Genomic DNA, 21,041 nt, shown 5'->3' on the forward strand with positions numbered 1-21,041 from the left:
GTTTAAATTGATTTCTATTTCTGTTAATTTACTTTGTAGATTATTTCCTAGACTTATAATAAGGTCTATAATGCTATTGAGCTGAGGGTTATTTTTGTGTAGAATATGTTCTTCACTATTAAAATGACACCTAAGAGTATTAGGTCCTATATATTTTGTATCAAATCTTGTAGGAAGTCTAAGGTCTAAATAATCTATTTTTCTGAAAGGTTCCAGATCTTATAGGCTCTGATACCAAATTGAAGGGGGTACTCTATTTAAATTAATCAGGATTATTTAAATCAGGAGTATTTAAATCTGGAGTATTTGAAGGTCTTTGTGTTTGAAGTCTTTGTCTTCTGGGTGTAAAAACTTGTCTAGGGGTTTCTACAAACCTTCTATAGGAATATAAAGATAAAGTAAAACAGATACAATTAAAAATGAAAAGATTACAAATAACTATCACTAAAGCTATTAGAACAAATATCATGCGTCTAAAATTCTGACTATAATATTAGCAATTAAAAATATATAAGATTCTAGAAAATTTTCTAATTTTTCTGGCAGAAAGACAAAATATCCAAATAACTCTATTACTATGATTCCTAAGAACAGGATGCTAGAATAAGTTCCTATAGTTTAAATCTTTTACCGTAATGTAAAGCTTTGTAAAACAGGGCTAAGTATAAGTAAAAGATAGGTAGGAAGAGTAAAATTATTCTAGAAAACTGTTTGATTAAATTATAAACTAGCAAAAAAAACATAAACGGTACGACGACGTTGTGACTTCCGAGAGCGACGCTTGGCTCAAAAGAGGCAGAGGCGTCTGTCAGGGCGTAGCCCTCACTCAGTAGTTTCCAGCCTAATATACCTTTTATGTATAGACACACAATATATATAGATATTCTTAACAGACAATAAAAACAGTATGGATTAAACATGTAAGAACAATTCCTAGGGTAATCAAAAGCACAAGCATAGAAAGGATTTTTGAAATCAAATAGGATGTGTAATTCCCGAGAGGCATACTTTAGATCAAAGCTGTTTAAATCTTTATTCTCACTCCTTCAGGTATAGGGAACCAAAGACACAGAGAGGTGTGCAATTTCCTAGCACTGTAATGCTTCTGCTACGGGCTCCAACATTTAGTCCCAAGATAAACAAAGCCCTCAAACCTCCTTGGGTATAAACGGGTAGGAACAAGGGACGCATGGACCGTGAAACATTAGAGGAATACAACAATATTTTTACTCTGTGCTTGGGATTGACCCTGGATTAGAGGAGAGAGGTACAGACTTAAACAGACAAAGATCTAAAGTTTTCCCTTAGGGAAGTTCTGAAGACTGAAAGAAAATAACTGGGATGCACACTTACTTTGGAAGCAGGAGTTGGTCGTAGGTGAACTCAGAAAGAAAAGAAAAGGAAGCTCATGGGTGGAAGATCAAGGAGGAAACAAACTGCACTCTTTCATTCATATCTTGTGAAACATACATAAGGCTATTTATAGCCAAGGGTTGCCGACACTTGGAGACAAAAGGGAATCACCCAGGTGCTCATTGGGCCCCATCGTCAGTGAGTTTTCTCTTACTGCTTTCCAGATGTGCGGTTACAAAAAATAAACTGTACAAAAAGTATACAAAGTCAAAAGGTACAATAATGGAATCTCTCTGTCTCTCTGTCTCTCTCTCTCTTTTACTAAATATCTTCTTATCTTGAATCCTATTAATTAACTGTGATTTGTCTGGTATGTTATAACTGTCAGTAATAGTATTATCATTTAATCTTTTATAATTTATAACCATTCTAGAATTGCCTCTTTTTTGTTCACTATGTTTTTTTACTATAAAAGCAGCAGATCTATGAGGGCATTTACATGCCCTGATGGACATTTTGAATGGTTAATCATACCGTTTTATTTAAAGAATGCACCTACTATTTTCCAAAGGAAAATGGATGACATATTTAGTAAATATGATACTTTTGTTTTAGTTTATATAGACAATATTTTAGTCTTCAAAAAAACCATTGAAGAACATATAGGACACTTACAATTAGTACTAGCCACATTCATGCAAGAAGGAATCATTATTAGTAAAACAAAAATAGAATTATTTAAAGAATACATTAAATTCTTAGGAGTTAATATAGGTCAAGGACAGATAGAATTACAAGAACACATTTCCAAGAAAATTCTAGAAATGCGAGATGACCTATCGTATACAAAACAACTTCAAAGATTTTTAGGATTAGTAAATTATGCTAGACCCTTCCTTAAAGACATAGGAAAAATCATTGGTCCTTTGTATGGAAAAACTTCCCCTACAGGCCAAAAATTCTTTAATCAAGAAGACAAAAATTTGGTAAAAAAAGTCCAAGAAAAAATTCAAACTTTGTCCAAATTACAAATGTCTTTAGACTCTGATTACCTTATAATAGAAACTGATGGAAGTAACTTAGGATGGGGTGGTGTTCTTATCTCCAAACCGCTAAGTACAGTGAAAAAGAGCAAGAAAAAATTTGTAGCTATTCTAGTGGAAAATTTAAAGAAAAAGGAAATATGAGTAGCATAGACTCAGAAATCCTAGCAGTAATGTATTCTTTAGAGTCTTTTAGAATATTCATTATTAATAAACTAGAATTTACTTTAAGAACAGATTGCGAAGCAATAGTCAAATATTTTCAAAGAAGTAAGGAGAATAAAATAAGCAGAAGAAGGTGGTTAAATTTAGTAGATATTATTACAAGAAATGGATATATAATAGAATTTGAACATATTAAAGGTAAAAATAATAGTCTTGTAGATACATTAAGTAGACGATTTTTTTATTCTTTCCTTGTCAATTGAACAGATCGATCCTCCAGACCAGACGTCCTCAAGGCCATCCTTTTCCAGATTGAATAATTATGGTCAAGAATTCTTAAATTTTGGTAATCAGAAGTTAGTAGTTTTTCCTAGATCTAACATTACATTTAAGACTTAACACAAGAACAATGTTTGTTAGATAATTTATGGCTTTCTTACCAAAGAATTCCAAAAGACCAAAAATATTTTTTAGCCAGTAATAATAGCCGATCAGAATATTTTTGCCAGAAAAAGAAACGTTTTAACTTTTAAGTAGCTTTTAAAGGTAAAACTCTAGGAGTTTTTCATTCCTAGACAGAAGTAGTAGCAAGTATTCAAGATTTTCAAAGACCGGTTTACCAAGGATTCAATAATTTACAAGAAGCTTTAGAAGCAGCAAAACTAACTATTGGTACTAATTACTACATAGCCCCTTCACTAAGATTTATCAAAGAAGACCAAGTATCTTATGGAGTCGCCAAAGATACTCCTACAAAGATTATTTTCTGTGAGCATTTTGAGACTTTATCCAAGACTATTTCAAAGATTAAATGAAAAGAGAAGATTCCTCTTAGAAAAGAATGCCTTCCAGAAAGAATATATTGGCACTTTGGAAGAAGAAAATCGCCAACTCAGAGCAAGATTGACAGGTAGTTTCTCTACCTAGATACCTACTAGTGTTGGTCATTCACTAGCTAGTCCAGCTCAAACGGTAGTTGGTAAAGACAAAACAAATCCGTTGATGGCTGGACATTTGCCAAAAATGTCAGATGATAAAAAGAAAGAAAATCAGCAGACAGACCCTGACGAAATTAAAAGAATGTTGAAAGAATATTTTGAAGAATATCTCAAAGACCAAGGATATGAGAAGAATGACTCAGAAACATCTAGTAAGACTGGATCTACAGGTACTCAGACCATTCAGTGTTATTCCCAAGAAGAAGATGAAGATTTTGATTTTGACTCAGAAGCCATTCATAATCTCACAACGTTGGCTGGCAAATAGACAAAAGCAATGAGAAGACTAAAATAGAAAAGAAGATTATTTTCAAAAAGAATAATAAAGTTAGAAAATACAAAAGACTATGATAACATAGAATAATCTCAACAACACCATGCTTTCATCCCGACAAAACTATGGTTTCAGCACAAGGATAGAAAATTCCAAACGACAAGACAAGCACACGGTTTGAGAAGACCGCTTTCCAAATCATTAGACACCCATAGTTTATACCCATGGTTTTGTAAAAGGTTGTGGTTTTGATTTTTGCCCGCTGTTTTGGGCACTGGTTTTTGACTTGTAAAAAGGAGTGTACTTTTCTTTTTTTGGCTTTGCATAACTCTCACCGTCCACCTGGAAGATTATGGGGAAAGTTTATTGTCGATGGGGCCCAATGAGCAACCGGATAAACACCTCTTTCTCCAAGTGTGTCAGCAGAGTTTGCTTATAAATAGCCCCCCTTGTACATTACAAAGGATATGAATGAAAGAGTGAGCTTTCCAAACTCCTTGCTTCCGATGTCTTCTACCTTTTCCATCCTGAAACTCTCCTAAACACTTTAGCTACAACGTTTTCAAAGTAAGTCTTTTGTTTCTCTTTTAATTTCTACAGTTTAGGGGTCTTCCCAAAGGGAACTCCTCAAACTTTTTCTGTTTAGATTTGTAATGGTTTTCCCTTACTTTGGATTCATTTCAAGTGCTTAGAAAAAGCATTGTGTAACCCTCTGAAGTTGCTTGGTCCAGAGTTCCGATTATATGCCCGTTGTTGTCCACAAAGACGTTAGGGATTCTTGAATTTTCGGAACATAGACGGAGCCCGTGGCTGAAGCTATATGCTAGGGAAGCACACACCTCTGCGTGTCTTGAGTGTTTGAGACTTGTCGAAAACCAGACAAAGATCTAAACAGTAAATGTTTTTGGAGCTACCTTCTGGAAGTTTTTACAAATCGATTTTACACCCTTCTTGTCTTTCCTCTTGCTATGCTTATCTTATTAGTCATAATTGCTATTGTATTTGTTAGTCTTACTCTTATAGCTTTTATAGTTTGTTACAAAAAAAAAAAAAACAAAGGGTATTTTAGGCTGGAAACTATTGGGTGAGGGCTAAGCCCTGATAGACGCCTCTGCTGAGCCAAGCGTCACTCCCGGAAGCCACAACGCCAATGTACCTTTTATGTTTATTTGGCTTGGGTGAGGGCTAAGCCCTGATAGGCGCCTCTACTGAGCCAAGCGTCACTCCCGGAAGCCACAACGCCAATGTACCTTTTATGTTTATTTGGCTTGGGTGAGGGCGAAGCCCTGACATGTGCCTTTGTTGATCGTTTTGGCTCTGAATAATACCAATTCAGGGGGATACCTACTTAACCTGGTGTATCTAAGGATCTCACTCTTTCTCTCTCTTTCTCTCGCAAGAGAAAAAGAAAAAATCTTATCCACAGCTAGTGGACAGTTGGCCTGATTTAATTTAGAGGGGGTACTAATTTAATTTAATCTAGTTTGGAGTATTTAATGGTGAATTATTAGGAGATATTTTTATTACTTGCTTTCTAGGTATAAATATTTGCCTAGGGGTTTCTACTACTCTTCTGTAGGAATGAAGGGATAATGTAAGACAGATAATACTAAATATGAAAAGATTACAGATAACTATTGTTAATGTTATAAAAACAAAGATCATGTATCTAATATTCTACCTATAATAATAGCAATTAAAAATATGTAAGAAACTAAAAGGTTTTCTAATTGTTCTGGCAGGAAAACAAAGTAATTAAATAATTCAACCACTAATATAAATAAAAACAGGATACTAGTATTAGTTCCTATATTTTAAATCTTCTACCGTAATATATGGAGTTGTAAAAAAGAGCTAGATATATATAGTATATAGGTAATATGCGTAAGATTATTCTAAAAAACTGTCTTAATATTTTATTAACTAGCCAAATAAACATAAAAGTACAGCGGCGTTGTGGCTTTCGGTAGCAACGATTGGCTCCGAAGAGGCAGAGGCGTTTGTCAGGGCTTAACCCTCACCCAGCAGTTTCCAGCCTAATATACCTTTATGTATAAACACAAAAACAAACACCAAGCCACACAATCTATAAAACTTAGCAGACAATAAAAGCAGTAAGGATTAAACAGATAAGAACAATACCTAAAGTTATAAAAAGCACAAGCATGGAGATGATTACGGAAAGTAAGTAAGAAGTGTAATTCCCGAGGGGTTTATCTTTAGATCAAAACTGTTTAGATCTTTATGCTTACTCCTTCAGGTATGGGAAACCCAAGACACAGAGAGGTGTGCAATTTCCTAGCATTAAGCTTCTGCCACGGGCTCCAACATTTAGTCCCAAGAAAAACAAAGCCCTGAAACCTCCTTGGGTATAAACAGGCAGAAAACAAGGGACGCATGGACCGTGAAGCATCAGAGGAATACCGCAATGCTTTTACTCTGTGCTTGGGATTAACCCCGGGTTAGAGGAGGAAGGTACAGATCTAAACAGATAGAGATCTAAAACTTCCCCTTAGGGAAGTCCCGAAAACTAAACGAAAATGGCGGAGAGTAACACTTACTTTTTTAAAACAGGGGTGTTTGTGAGGAATGCTTAGGTTGAGAAGAAGAGGGAACTTACGAGTGAACAACAAAAGATGCTCTGAAAAACACTCTTTCTTTCATGTATTCTTTGATACTTATAGTTTCATCTTTTGTTGGCTCTAGAGGCATTTTTCCTATTCTGATGTTAGTTTCTTGGTCATAGTATAAATATTCTTCCTCTTGGATTTTTCCATTTTTAATTAAGTCTTCTTCTAAATGAAGAAGTTCTCTTTCTGTTAATTTTAATTCTAGTTCTTTAGGGTATCTTATTTCATCTGTCTCTGATTCTCCTTCTATGTGGACTAAATCGTAATTTTTGCTAAAAATTGATTATGTGTCCTCTGTTTTCTTTTGTTCATAACTATTAAATCTAATATTTATATTACCTTTTGTATCTGTATACATAATACTTTCTTCAGGACTAATTATTTTTTCTTCTCTAATTAGTTTAATTCTAGTTCTACAATAATTAGAGAAGAAAAAATAATTAGTCCTGAAGAAAGTATTATGTATACAGATACAAAAGGTAATATAAATATTAGATTTAATAGTTATGAACAAAAGAATACAGAGGACACATAATCAATTTCTAGAGAAAATTACGATTTAGTCCACATAAAAGGAGAATCAGAGACAGATGAAATAAGATACCCTAAAGAACTAGAATTAAAATTAACAGAAAGAGAACTTCTTCATTTAGAAGAAGACTTAATTAAAAATGGAAAAATCCAAGAGGAAGAATATCTGTACTATGACCAAGAAACTAACATCAGAATAGGAAAAATGCCTCTAGAACCAACAAAAGATGAAACTATAAGTATCAAAGAATACATGAATGAAAGAGTGTTTTTCAGAGCATCCTTTGTTGTTCACCCATGAGTTCCCTCTTCTTCTCAACCTAAGCATTCCTCATGAACACCCCTGTTTTAAAAAAGTAAGTGTTACTCTCCGCCATTTTCGTTTAGTTTTCGGGACTTCCCTAAGGGGAAGCTTTAGATCTCTGTCTGTTTAGATCTGTACCTTCCTCCTCTAACCCGAGGTTAATCCCAAGCACAGAGTAAAAGCATTGCGGTATTCCTCTGATGCTTCACGGTCCATGCGTCCCTTGTTTTTGCCCGTTTATGCCCAAGGAGGTTTCAGGGCTTTGTTTTTCTTGGGACTAAATGCTGGAGCCCGTGGCAGAAGCTTAATGCTAGGAAATTGCACACCTCTCTGTGTCTTGGGTTTCCCATACCTGAAGGAGTAAGCATAAAGATCTAAACAACTTTGATCTAAAGATAAACCCCTCGGGAATTACACTTCTTACTTATTTTCTGTAATCATCTCCATGCGTGTGCTTTTTATAACTTTAGGTATTGTTCTTATCTGTTTAATCCTTACTGCTTTTCTTGTTTGCTAAGTTTTATAGATTGTGTGGCTTGGTGTTTGTTTTTGTATTTATATATAAAGGTATATTAGGCTAGAAACTGCTGGGTGAGGGCTAACCCCTGACAAACGCCTCTGCCTCTTCGGAGCCAATCGTTGCTCCCAGAAGCCACAACGCCGCTGTACTTTTATGTTTATTTGGTTAGTTAATAAAATATTAAGACAGTTTTTTAGAATAATCTTACGCATATTACCTATATGCTATATATATCTAGCTCTTTTTTACAACTCCATATATTACGGTAGAAGATTTAAAATATAGGAACTTATACTAGTATCCTGTTTTTATTTATATTAGTGGTTGAATTATTTAATTACTTTGTTTTCCTGCCAGAACAATTAGAAAACCTTTTAGTTTCTTATATATTTTTAATTGCTAATATTATAGGTAGAATATTAGATACATGATCTTTGTTTTTATAGCATTAACAATAGTTATCTGTAATCTTTTCATATTTAGTATTATCTGTCTTACATTATCCTTTATTCCTACAGAAGAGTAGTAGAAACCCCTTGTCAAATATTTATACCTAGAAGGCAAGTAATAAGAAGATCTCCTAATAATTCACCTTTAAATACTCCAGACAAGATTAAATTAAATTAGTACCCCCTTCAAATTGGTATCAGAATCAACATCTTGTCCCTGTAAAGTTCCAGGAAGTTGTAAACAACTCAATAATTCTACAATTCTTGCCCTTGAACAATAGATAGACAACTCAGTCAAATTAGATAATAAATTGTTATGCTACGAAGAAATAGATGAAGCCTTAACAAAAGTTCCTATCCAACACTCCCAGACTTTGCCTGAAGCAGTAGTACATACAGGCTTAGTTCAAGTTTTCGTCCAAATAGAACCTTACATCCAACCATTAGATGTCTTTAGATTCTGATTATCTAATCATTTAAATAGACGGTAGTAATCTCGGATGGGGTGGAGTTCTTATAGCCAAACCCCTCTCTCTCTCTCTCTCTCAAGAGAAAAAGCAAAAGTCTTTTCCACAACTAGTGGACAGTTGGCCTGTATGCCGACAAAAGAATGTCACTATCACTCTTTTTATAGAAAATTGTGAAGCAAAAATTAGCCTCCTAAAACACCGATTAGATACAATAGAAAAATATTCCTATGATGGGATTACTGTAGGTTTAGAAGACCCAGAAACTTCTTGTGTCTGTAATCAAGACAAATCATTTTCTAGTATCCTTGTTCGAGCCAAAATCATTTTCCCTAATAAACACTCTTTAATTTTAGATGCCCTAGTAGACTCTGGATGTACTAAATGCATTATCCACATACGCTTAGTCCCTCCTCAGTTCCTAAAGAAGACTACTAAACAAGTATTTAGTCAACAAGTAGATGGTACTTATAACCCATATACTACTTATTTTGACGAAGGCAAGATCCAATTCTATACCAACTGTTCTACCTTTTCTGGATCTTATCCGTTGCCCTTAACATGGGTTAGAGACCTTAAACTTAAAGTAGACTTCATCCTAGGCCTTAATTTCATTTTACATAATAATGGCTCCCTTACCATTTCCCGAGATTATCTTCAATTTCATAAGAATTCTAGTACTATTCCTGTCTAAACCACCTATTCTCCTACTCTCACCTCTTCAGCGGAGCGTGGTGGTCCCCTAGAAGCAAAAGACAAAGAAACCACTAGTTGTCAATGTCCGGTTCCAGGTAGCTGCAAACAAATACATCATCCTACAATCCTAGCCTTAGAAAAACAAATAGAAACCAATATTGTTAAATTAGATAATAAGTTATTATGTTATGAAGAAATAGATGAAGCTTCAACGGAACTTCCTATACACCACTCCTAGACTTTTCCTAAAGCAGTAACACATACAGGCTTAGTTCAAGTTTCCGTCCAACCAGAACCTTATATCCAACCATTACCAAGTCCCCATGATTATCTAGAAGAAGTAATGGGAGAAAATGAAGACTTTGATGATTGGATAGAAAGAATGATAGATTTAGAATATACCTTTTTAGATACTGAAAAACTTTATTTAGAAATAATTAATGTTCAACATAAAGATAAACAACACTTACAACAAATTATAGACAAATTAGACCAATCAGAATATTTTGGAGAAAATCCCTTAAAACACTGGGATAATAATCACATACAGTGCAGGTTAGAATTATTAAATCCTAATTACATAGTGAAAACAGCCAACATAGAAGCTACAAATTTAGACAAAGAAGACTTTAAACTTCATATCACAGAATTATTAAATTTTGGAATTATTAGAAAATCCATAAACCCCCATAGATCTGCAACCTTTATAGTTAGAAAAATAGCAAACAGAAAAGGGGAAAATCTAGAATGGTTATTAATTACAAAAGACTAAATGATAATACAGTTATATATAGTTATAACATACCAGATAAGTCTCAGCTAATTAATAGGATTCAAGATAAAAGGATATTTAGTAAGTTTGATTGCAAATCAGGATTTTGGCAGGTAAAAATGCATCCAGATAGTATAGAATGGACAACATTCACATGTCCAGAAGGACATTTTGAATGGTTAGTAATGCCTTTTGGGTTAAAAAATGCACCAGCTATTTTTTAGAGAAAAATGGATAATATATTCAAGAAATATGATACATTTGTACTAGTATACATAGATGATATCTTAATGTTTAGCAAAACCATTGAAGAACATTTAGGTCACTTACAATTAGTATTAGCCACCTTTATGCAAGAAGGAATCATTATTAGTAAAACAAAAATTGAACTATTTAAAGAATACATAAAATTCTTAGGAGTAAATATAGGACAAGGTCAGATAGAACTACAAGATCATATTTCTAAGAAAATATTAGAAATGCTAGATGATTTATCAGATACAAAACAACTCCAAAGATTTTTAGGATTGGTCAATTATGCCAGACCTTTTATTAAAGACATAGGAAAAATTATTGGCCCTCTATACAGAAAAACTTCTCCAACTGGCCAAAAATTCTTTAACCAATGAAGATAAGAATTTGGTTAAAAAAGTTAAAGAAAAAATTCAAACATTATCAAAATTACAAATGCCCTTAGATTCTGATTATCTAATCATTGAAACAAATGGGAGTAATCTAGGATGGGGTGGAGTTCTTATAGCCAAACCCCACAAATATAGTGAGAAAGAACAAGAAAAAATTTGTAGTTATGCTAGTGGAAAATTTAAAGAAAAAGGAAACATGAGTAGCATAGATTCTGAGATTCTAGCAGTAATTTATTCCCTAGAATCTTTTAGACTGTTTATTATTAATAAACAAGAATTTTACTTTAAGAACAGACTGTGAGGCTATAGTAAAATATTTCCAAAGAAGCAAAGAAAATAAGATAAGTAGAAGAAGATGGTTAAATCTTGTAGACATTATTACAGGAAATGGGTACAAGATTGAATTTGAACATATTAAAGGTAAAAATAATAGTCTTGCAGATACTCTAAGTAGAAGATTTTTTGACACAAATATTATGATTAATTGAACAGATGGATTTTCCAGACCACGACTCTTCCAGACCAACGCCCTTCAGATTCAATAATTATGGACAAGAATTTCTTAGTTTTGGCAATCAGAAATTAGTAGTTTTTCCAAAATCTAATATTACTTTTTAGACTTTACCTAGCATTTCAGTTACAAAAGAAGAACGGTGTTTATTAGATAACTTATGGCTTTCTTACCAAAGAATTCCCAAAGATCAGAAATACTTTTTAGCCAGTATTAACGGACTTTCAGAATATTTTTCATAGAAAAAGAAAAGTTTTAATTTTTATGTAGTTTTCCAAGGTCACACTCCAGGAGTTTTTCATTCTTGGACAGAAGTTGTCAAAAATATTCAAAATTTCAACAGACCTATTTACAAAGGCTTTAATAATCTTCAAGAAGCACTAGAGGCAGCCAAGTTAACTATTGGCATCAATTATTACATAGCTCCTTCTTTGAGACATATGAGAGAAGACCAAGTATCCTATGGTGTTGCCAACGATAATAAAAGAATTATATTTTGTGACCATTGTGATACTCTAGCCAAGACCATTCAAAGACTTAATGAAGAAAAAAGACTGCTCGAAGAAAAGAATGACTTTCAAAAAGAATATATTAAGACTTTGGAAGAAGAAAATAGAAGGATCAAAGCCAAGACCACAGGTACTATTTGTACCCAGATCCCTACTAGTGAAGGGTTTTCACTAGCTAGTCCAGTTCAAACGGTAGCCGGTAAAGACAAATCAAGTCCGTTGATGGCTGGACATTTGCCAAAAATGTCAAATGAAAAGAAAAAAGACAAACGGTAGAAAGAACAAGGTTATGAGAAGAATAATTCAGACACTTCTAGTAAAACCGGCTCCACCAGAACTGATACTCACACTCTCCAATGTTATTCCCAAGAAGAAGATGAAGACTTTGATTATGACTCAGAGGCCATCCATAATTTAATAACACTTGATGGCAAATAGATAAAGCAGTAAGACTGTACTATAAAAAAGAGACAGGATAGAAAAGACTAAAAAGAAAAACTTAGAAAAGAGACAAGATAATAAAAAAAAAAACAACACAAAAGATTATTCAAAAGACCACTAAGCACACGGTATCCAGAAGCAGTTTTTCTAGCACCCAGTTTTGGCACACAGGTTTCCAGAAGCAGTTTCTCCAGCACCCAGTTTTGGCACACAGTTTTCAAGACAACACATGGTTTTTCAAGATAATATCTTGTACTTTTTGACTTTTTGTACCTCTTTTGTAAAGATTATTTTGTAAACCGCACACTTGGAAAGCATCATGAGACACATCACTGACGATGGGGCCCAATGAGCACCCAGGTGATTCTCATTGTCTCCTAGTGTCAGCAGCTCTTGGCTATAAATAGCCTTGTGTACATTTAAACCATATGAATGAAAGAGTGTCTTTCAGAGCATCCTTCGTCTTCCACCCATGAGTTCCATCTTCTTCTAACCTAAGCGTTCCTCACTAACACCCCTGTTTTAAACAATAAGTGTTACTCTCTACCATTTTCGTTTAGTTTTCGGGACTTCCCTAAGGGGAAGCTTTAGATCTATGTCTGTTTAGATCTGTACCTTCCTCCTCTAACCCGGGGTTAATCCCAAGCCCAGAGTAAAAGCATTGTGGTATTCCTCTGATGCTTCACGGTCCATGCGTCCCTTGTTTCTACCTGTTTATACCCAAGGAGGTTTCAAGGCTTTATTTTTCTTGGGACTAAATGCTGGAGCTCGTGGCAGAAGCTTAATGCTAGGAAACTGCACACCTCACTATGTCTTGGGTTCCCCATACCTGAAGGAGTAAGCATAAAGATCTAAACAGCTTTGATCTAAAGTCAAACCCCTCGGGAATTATATTTCTTACTTATTTTTCGAAATCCTCTCCATGTTTGTGCTCTTTATAACTTTAGGTATTGTTCTTATCTGTTTAATACTTACCGCTTTTATTGTTTGCTAAGTTTTATAGATTGTGTGCTTGTGTTTGTTTTTTGTGCTTATACATAAAGGTATATTAGGCTGGAAAATGCTGGGTGATGGCTAAGCCCTGACAAACGTCTTTGCCTTTTCGGAGCCAAGCGTTGCTCCCGGAAGCCACAACGCCGCCGTACTTTGATGTTTATTTGGCTGGAGAATCCTAGGTACATGATCTTTGTTTTTATAGCATTAACAATAGTTATTTGTAACTTTTTCATATTTAGTATTATCTATTTCACTTTATCCCTCTATTCTCGTAGGAGAATAGTAGAAACCCCTAGGCAAGTTTTTATTCCCAGAAGGCAAGTAATAAGAAGATCTCCTAATAATTCTCCTTTAAATAGTCAAGAATAAATTAAATTAGTACCCCCTAAATTTGGTATCAGAGCCTTAAGACCTAGAACCTTTTAAAAAAGTAGATTATTTAGACATAAGAATTTCATCAAGATTTGATATAAAATACTTAGGACCTAATTGTCTTAGGTGTCATTTTAATAGTGAAGAACACATATTACACGGAAATAATTCACAATTAAATACTAGCGCAAGTTTAGGCAATAATCTACAAAGCAAAGTAACAGAAATAGAATTTACTTTGAACAAACTACAAGACGAATTAAGAACCTTAAGATTAAAAACAAAAAAACTCTCTGGAAATTTAGATTATCTAAAAACTAGTAAAGGATCGCAACAAAATATTGATAAAGAAATAAATTTAACAACTCAAAAATTAAAAGCTGTCAAAATAGAACCTAGAACTTCATCATCAGCAAAACCATGGCACTTTCACAGCGAGGTGAAGGATTTACCTCAGAAAAAGGAAGTTCTTCTAGAAATCTTAATATAATAGATAGAATAACAGGAAGAAGAAGTGTAGACCAAAGAGATATTCTGTTAGACGAAATAATCGACATAGACCAAGATATTACTTTCTTCAGTAATAATCAATTAATTCTCCTTAATCCTAGACAGTTATATAGAACAGGACCTTTGAATTTTAATACTTGATTATTCAGACACTAGAGGGAAATTCAAGTTAGTTGTGTAGGACATGATTCCGTCAACATAAACTTAATAGCAGAACAAGCTTTCAAAGAAATTAAGAAATTATATACTTTAATTCATTTAGGTTTAATTGTCATAGGGGTAAAAGGATTAGGACGAAAACATCTAGGAACCAAAACTCTGCTCAGCATCTATGATGATAGATGGGCCGATCCTAAAATAGCTATGTTAGGAATCACCGAAGTAGATATGAATCAGAATGGAGGAATATTTTATTGCTCCCCTGATTTCCTCATAGGACTATAAGATTTCAGAAAATATATTAAAATAGGTATTTAGACAAAAGGATATGAATCCTTTGTAGGAAACAATATTTTATTATGTATTGGATTTTTAGGAAGATGTACTAGCTCCAGTACTACTAGGTTTAAAGTTAAAATAGATGATGTAGTTAATTTAATAGGTAACAAGGGAATTAAATTAATTAAGCCTATCAAATATTCCCCAATATCTTAGCAGGATTAGAATGGAACCTTAAATTCAAAGAAGAAAAAATAATTAGTGCTGAAGAAAGTATTATGTATACAGATACAAAAGGTAATATAAATATTAGATTTAATAGTTATAAACAAAAGAATACAGAGGACACAAAATCAATTTCTAGCAAAAATTACGATTTAGTTCACATAGAAGGAGAATCAGAGACAGATGAAATAATATACCCTAAAGAACTAGAATTAAAATTAACAGAAAAAGAACTTTTTCATTTAGAAGAACACTTAATTAAAAATGGAAAAATCCAAGAGGAAGAATATATGTACTATGACTAAGAAACTAACATCAGAATAGGAAAAATGCCTCTAGAGCCAACAAAAGATGAAGAAACTATAAGTATCAAAGAATACATGAATGAAAAAAGCTCTAATACTATTCCCCGAAATAGTTATACCACTTATCCACGAACTCCTCCTAGGGAAGTATATTATTCTGGTAATATGTCAAGGATTCTTTATAGTGACCCAGTAACTTTTGATCACAAGATATGTCCCAAAGGAAAAAGAAAAGATATAGAAAGACCTATAAAGTTTCAAGAAATGGGCAAAGGAAATTTTTTTAATCTTTCAGCCCATGATCCCCAAGAATGGACAACAATATTAGACTTTTGGAAAAATCAGGTAGTGTCAGACTATATTCAGAACTTTCAGTCTCAAGATGTAGAAGAAATGTGCAGATACTTAGAGACATTTTTAGGAGAAAGCGTAAAAGCTTTATGGGAAAGTTATAAAAGAGGGAATCCAGAAGAATTTGGCCATCTAATTAGCCTAGGATCAAATCCCTATAATTTTGTTAATAAAGTTTATCAATTAGTAACAAGAGATGACCCAAATCAAGGATTTGTAACATTACAAAAAGACGCAGTAGTTTATTTAGAGCAACTTAGTTTACATAATTATAAATATGTTAAGAAATTTCTAAAAAACTACTTTTATTATACCTGTATTTCAAGAAATGCTTTCAACAAAGACTTAGGCACAAAGTTATTTAGGAAATTACCAGGAGCTCTAGGAAAAGAAATATATGATAAATGGCAAAACGTAGAAACAACAAATCCTACAGGAGTGTATTCAATAGGACAAAGAACCAAGTTTATTATGACTATCCTTCAAGAAAAATGTACAGACATTCAAATACAAAGACAACTTAAAGGAGATGATTATGGGTTCTGTAAGCAGATATATACTACCCAAGCTTATGGTCTAAAAGACTCAGGACAGAAACTAAGAAAACATAAAAAATACTTCAAGAAAGGATACTTTATTCGTAGATCCAAAAGTAAGAAACCATATTTTAAAAAACATAGACATATTAGAAGATTTAACCCAAAATGAACCTATAAGAATAAACTTTCTTGCTATATTTGCGGCCAAACAGAACACTTAGCCAACACCTGTACCGAAAGACAAAACATTAACTCTAAGAGATCCACCCTTGTAGAAAATGTCCAACAAGATCTCATAGAAGTAGATGAATACATGTCAGATACGGAATCTATTTATAGCATAGTAAGTATCCAAAGTGCACCTTTAGATTCAGATGACGATTTAGTCAAACGCCTCTACCTCTTCGGAGCCAATTGTTGCTCCCGGAAGCCACGATGCCGCAATACTTTTATGTTTATTTGGTTAGTAAATAGAATATTAAGACAGGTTTTTAGAATTATCCTACGCATATTACCCATATATTACTTAAATCTAGGTCTATTTTACAACACCTTAAGATTAAAGCTATAGGAACATATACTTACATTCTGTTTTTATTAGTAATAGCAGTAGAATTATTCAGCTATTTTGTGTCCCTCCCAGAACAACTAGAGAATCTTTTAGTTTCCTATATATTCTTAATTATTAATATTTTAGTCAGAATTATAGATACATGATCTTTGTCTTTATAGCCTTAATAATAGTTTTCTGTAATCTGGTTATTTTTAGTTTTATCTGTTTCACTTTGTCTTTATATTCTTATAGAAGATTTGTCGAGACTCCTAGGCAAATCTTTATACCCAAAAGACAAATAGTAAGGAGACCTGCAAATATTTCATCTTTAAATACTCTAGATTAATTAGAACCTTAATTAGTACCCCTCTCATTTTGGTATCAAAGCCATAAGACCCGGAACCCTTTAGAAAAATAGATTATTTAGACTTTAGACTTCTTACAAGATTTGACATAAAATACATAGGACCTAATACTCTTAGGTGTCACTTTAATAGTGAAGAACATTGTCTACACGGAAATAACCCTCAACTCAAGAGTATTATCGATCTTATTATAAGTTTAGGAAATAATCTGCAGAGTAAAATAACAGAAATAGAAGTTAGTATAAGTAAAACACAAGAAGAAATAAGAAACTTAAGAATAAAAACAGACAAATTAGCCAAAAATTTAGACTATCTAAAAACTAGTAAAGGATCCCAACAGAACATTGATAAGGAAGAACAGGAAGAAGAAGTATACACCAAAGAGATATACAATTAGATGAAATCATAGATATAGACCAAGACATTACCTTATTCAGCAATAATCAATTAAACCTCCTTAACCCTAGACAATTATATCGAACAGGACCATTAAACTTTAATACAGGATTATTCAGACATTACAAAGAAATCCAGATTAGTTGTGTAGGACAAGATTCTGTTAACATTAACCTACTAGCAAAACAAGCTTTTAGAGGAATTAAAAAATTAAATACTTTAATTCATTTAGGTTTAATTGTAATAGGCGTAAAAGGATTAGGACGAAAACATCTAGGAACCAAAACTTTACTTAGCATTTACGATGATAGATGCGCAGATCCTAAAAAAGCAATGTTAGGAATTACTGAAGTAGATATGAATCAGAATGGAGGAATATTTTATTGCTCCCCAGACTTCCTTATTGGATTACAAGTTTTAGAAAATATATAAAAATAGGCATTCAGACAAAAGGATACGAATCCTTTGTAGGAAATAATCTTTTACTATGTATTGGATTCTTAGGGAGAAGTACTTGTTCTAGTACTACTAAGTTCAAAGTTAAAATAGATGATGTTGTTAATTTAATAGGGAATAAAGGAATTAAATTAATCAAACCTATTAAGTATTCCCTAGACATTTTAGCAGGCTTAGAATGGAATATTAAATTTAGAGAAGAAAAAATAATTAGTCCTGAATAAAGTATTATGTACACAGATACAAAGGGTAACATCAATATTAGATTTAATAGCTATGGCCAAAAGAATATAGAAGATGCTGAATCAATTTCTACTCAATATAGAATTAGACATAGATGAGATAATATATCCTAAAGAATTAGAATTAAAATTATCAGAAAGAGAACTTCTTCATCTTGAAGAAGATCTGATAAAAAATAGAAGAATAAAAGAAGAAGAATACCTATATTATGATAATGAAGCTAATATTAGAATAGGAAAAATGCCCCTAGAACCAAAAGAAGATGAAAAAATAGAAAGAGAAGAAACCTTAAGTATTAAAGAATATATGGTTGAAGAAAATTCTAACACTATTCCCAGAAGTAGCTATACAACTTACCCAATAACCCCTCCTAGGGAAGTATATTACTCAGGTAATATGCCAAGGATTCCTTATAGTGAACCAGTAACTTATGATCAAAAGATACATCCCAAAGGAAAAAGAAAAGAAATAGAAAGACCTATAAAATTCCAAGAATTGGGCAAAGGAAAAATTCTTAATCTTTCAGCCCATGACCCTCAAGAGTGGACAATAGTCCTAGACCTCTGGAAAAGCCAAGTAGTTTCAGACTACATTCAGAACTTTCAATCCCAAGATGTAGAAGAAATGTATAGGTACTTAGAAACATTTTTAGGAGAAAGTGTAAAAGCTTTATGGGAAGGCTATAAAAGAAGTAATCCCGAAGAATTTGGTCATTTAATGAGTTTAGGATCTAACCCATATAACTTTGTTAACAAAGTCTATCAATTAGTAATAGGAGATGATCCTAATCTAGGATTTGTTACATTACAAAAAGATGTGGTAGTTTATCTAGAACAACTTAGTTTACACAATTACAAATATGTGAAGAAATTTCTCCAAGATTACTTCAACTATACCTGCATTTCAAGAAATGTATTCAATAGAGATTTAGGTACTAAACTGTTTAGAAAATTACCAGGAGCATTAGGAAAGGAAATTTATGATAAATGGCAAAACTTAGAAATTGCAAATCCTACAACAGTTTATGCAATAGGACAAAGAACAAAATTCATAATAACTATCCTTCAAGAAAAATGTACAGATATCCAAATACAAAGACAACTCAAAGGAGATGACTTTGGGTTATGTAAACAGATATATACCACCCAAGCTTATGGTTTAAAAGACTCAGGACAAAGACCTAGAAAAAACAAAAGATATTTCAAAAAAGGATATTTTATCCGAAGATTGAAAAGTAGAAAACCATATTTAAATAAAGATAGACATGTTAGAAGATTTAACCCAAAAAGAACCTATAAGAATAAATTATCTTGCTATATTTGCGGACAAACTGAACATTTAGCCAACACCTGCCTAAAAGACAAAATATTAACTCTAGAAGATCTAACCTTGTAGTGAATGTCCAATAAGACCTTATAGAAGTTGACGAATATATGTCAGACACAGAATCCATTTACATCATTGTAAGCATACAAAATGCTCCTCTAGACTTATCAGATTCCGATGAAGACTTAGTCTTAGACATAGAAGGAAACCTTGATCTTATGGATACAACTTCAGAATGCACACATACCTGGTCTTGGAATACTGGGTTAGACAACAACCCTTGTTTTAAGTGTGCCTAGTATCCCAGTAAGAAACAACGAGCAAAGTGAAATCAATGTTTCTTAGAAGCCTGTATCCCTTGCCTCAAAATCTTAGGAATAGAACCCGTCGACCAGACTATCCATAATAGGATACATAACACTAAACTCGATATCATGGCTAGAAAAATAGAAAATTGTGAAGCAGAAATTACTCTCCTCAAACATAGATTAGATACAATCGAAAAAGACTCCTACGATGGGATTACTATAGGCATCGAAGACCCAGAAACCTCTTACGTCTGTAAAGATAAATCTTTTTCCAGCATACTTGTTAGGGCTAAGATCCTTTTCCCTAATAAACAATCCCTCATATTAGATGCTCTCGTAGACTCTGGCTGAACAAAATGTATTATTCACCGGAGACTATTTCCCCCTCAGTTTCTTAAGAAAACAACTAAGCAAGTATGTAGCCAACAGGTATATGGTACTTATAACCCTTACACCACCTATTTCGATGAAGGCAAGATCCAATTTTTTACTAATTGCTCTACCTTTTCTGGATCTTATTCTTTACCATTAACATGGGTTAGAGACCTAGAACTTCAAGTAGACTTTATTTTAGGTCTTAATCTCCCAAACATGGATAATAAAACCTTGGAGTTCTTTTTAATAGTGCGTGAAATAATTTTCTTCACTTTTACATTTATCATGGTTTTCAAATTTTTTTTTGCATACATGGACTCTAAAATTTTCATTTTGTTGCGATCTATTTTGCCTTATGTCTTTTTTGTTTACGAGAAAAATAGGAGAGTGAAAACTCAAGTTTGGATCTGAAAAAAAAAAAGTTGAACATCCACAAATGCTGACAGAGATAATTCCAAAAAGTATCTGTGATTTTTAAGGATAGGCAAAAAGTGGGTTGTTTGGCTCTGGTAAACATCCAACTACTTGAGGATTTGAATTTTTCTACTCCTTGAGATTTTTGGCATCATTAGGCCACATGCATCCTCAACATATTTCTGGCATGCATGGACACCACATTTAAAGCATGTTAGGATCAATTAGAAGTCCCTTTCCTATAAAATTCCACCAAGCTAATTATTAGGGGGTTGTACTAGTGGAATTTCCCAAACATGGATGACAAAACCTTGGAGTTCGTTTTTATTTTGCGTGAAATAATTTTCTTCACTTTTACATTTATTATGGTTTTCAAATTTTTTTTTGCATACATGGACTCAAAAATTTTAATTTTGTTGCGATCTATTTTGCCTCATGTCTTTTTTGTTTACGAGAAAAATGGGAGAGTGAAAACTCAAGTTTGGATCAGAAAAAAAAAGTAGAACATCCAAAAATACTGAGAGAGATAATTCCAAAAAGTATCTGTGATTTTTAAGGATAG

Source organism: Aristolochia californica, unplaced genomic scaffold (assembly GCF_029961685.1).
Source record: "Aristolochia californica isolate CCGP_79_NKW_82.1479 unplaced genomic scaffold, dmAriCali1.0.hap1 SCAF_8, whole genome shotgun sequence".
NCBI lineage: Eukaryota > Viridiplantae > Streptophyta > Magnoliopsida > Piperales > Aristolochiaceae > Aristolochia > Aristolochia californica.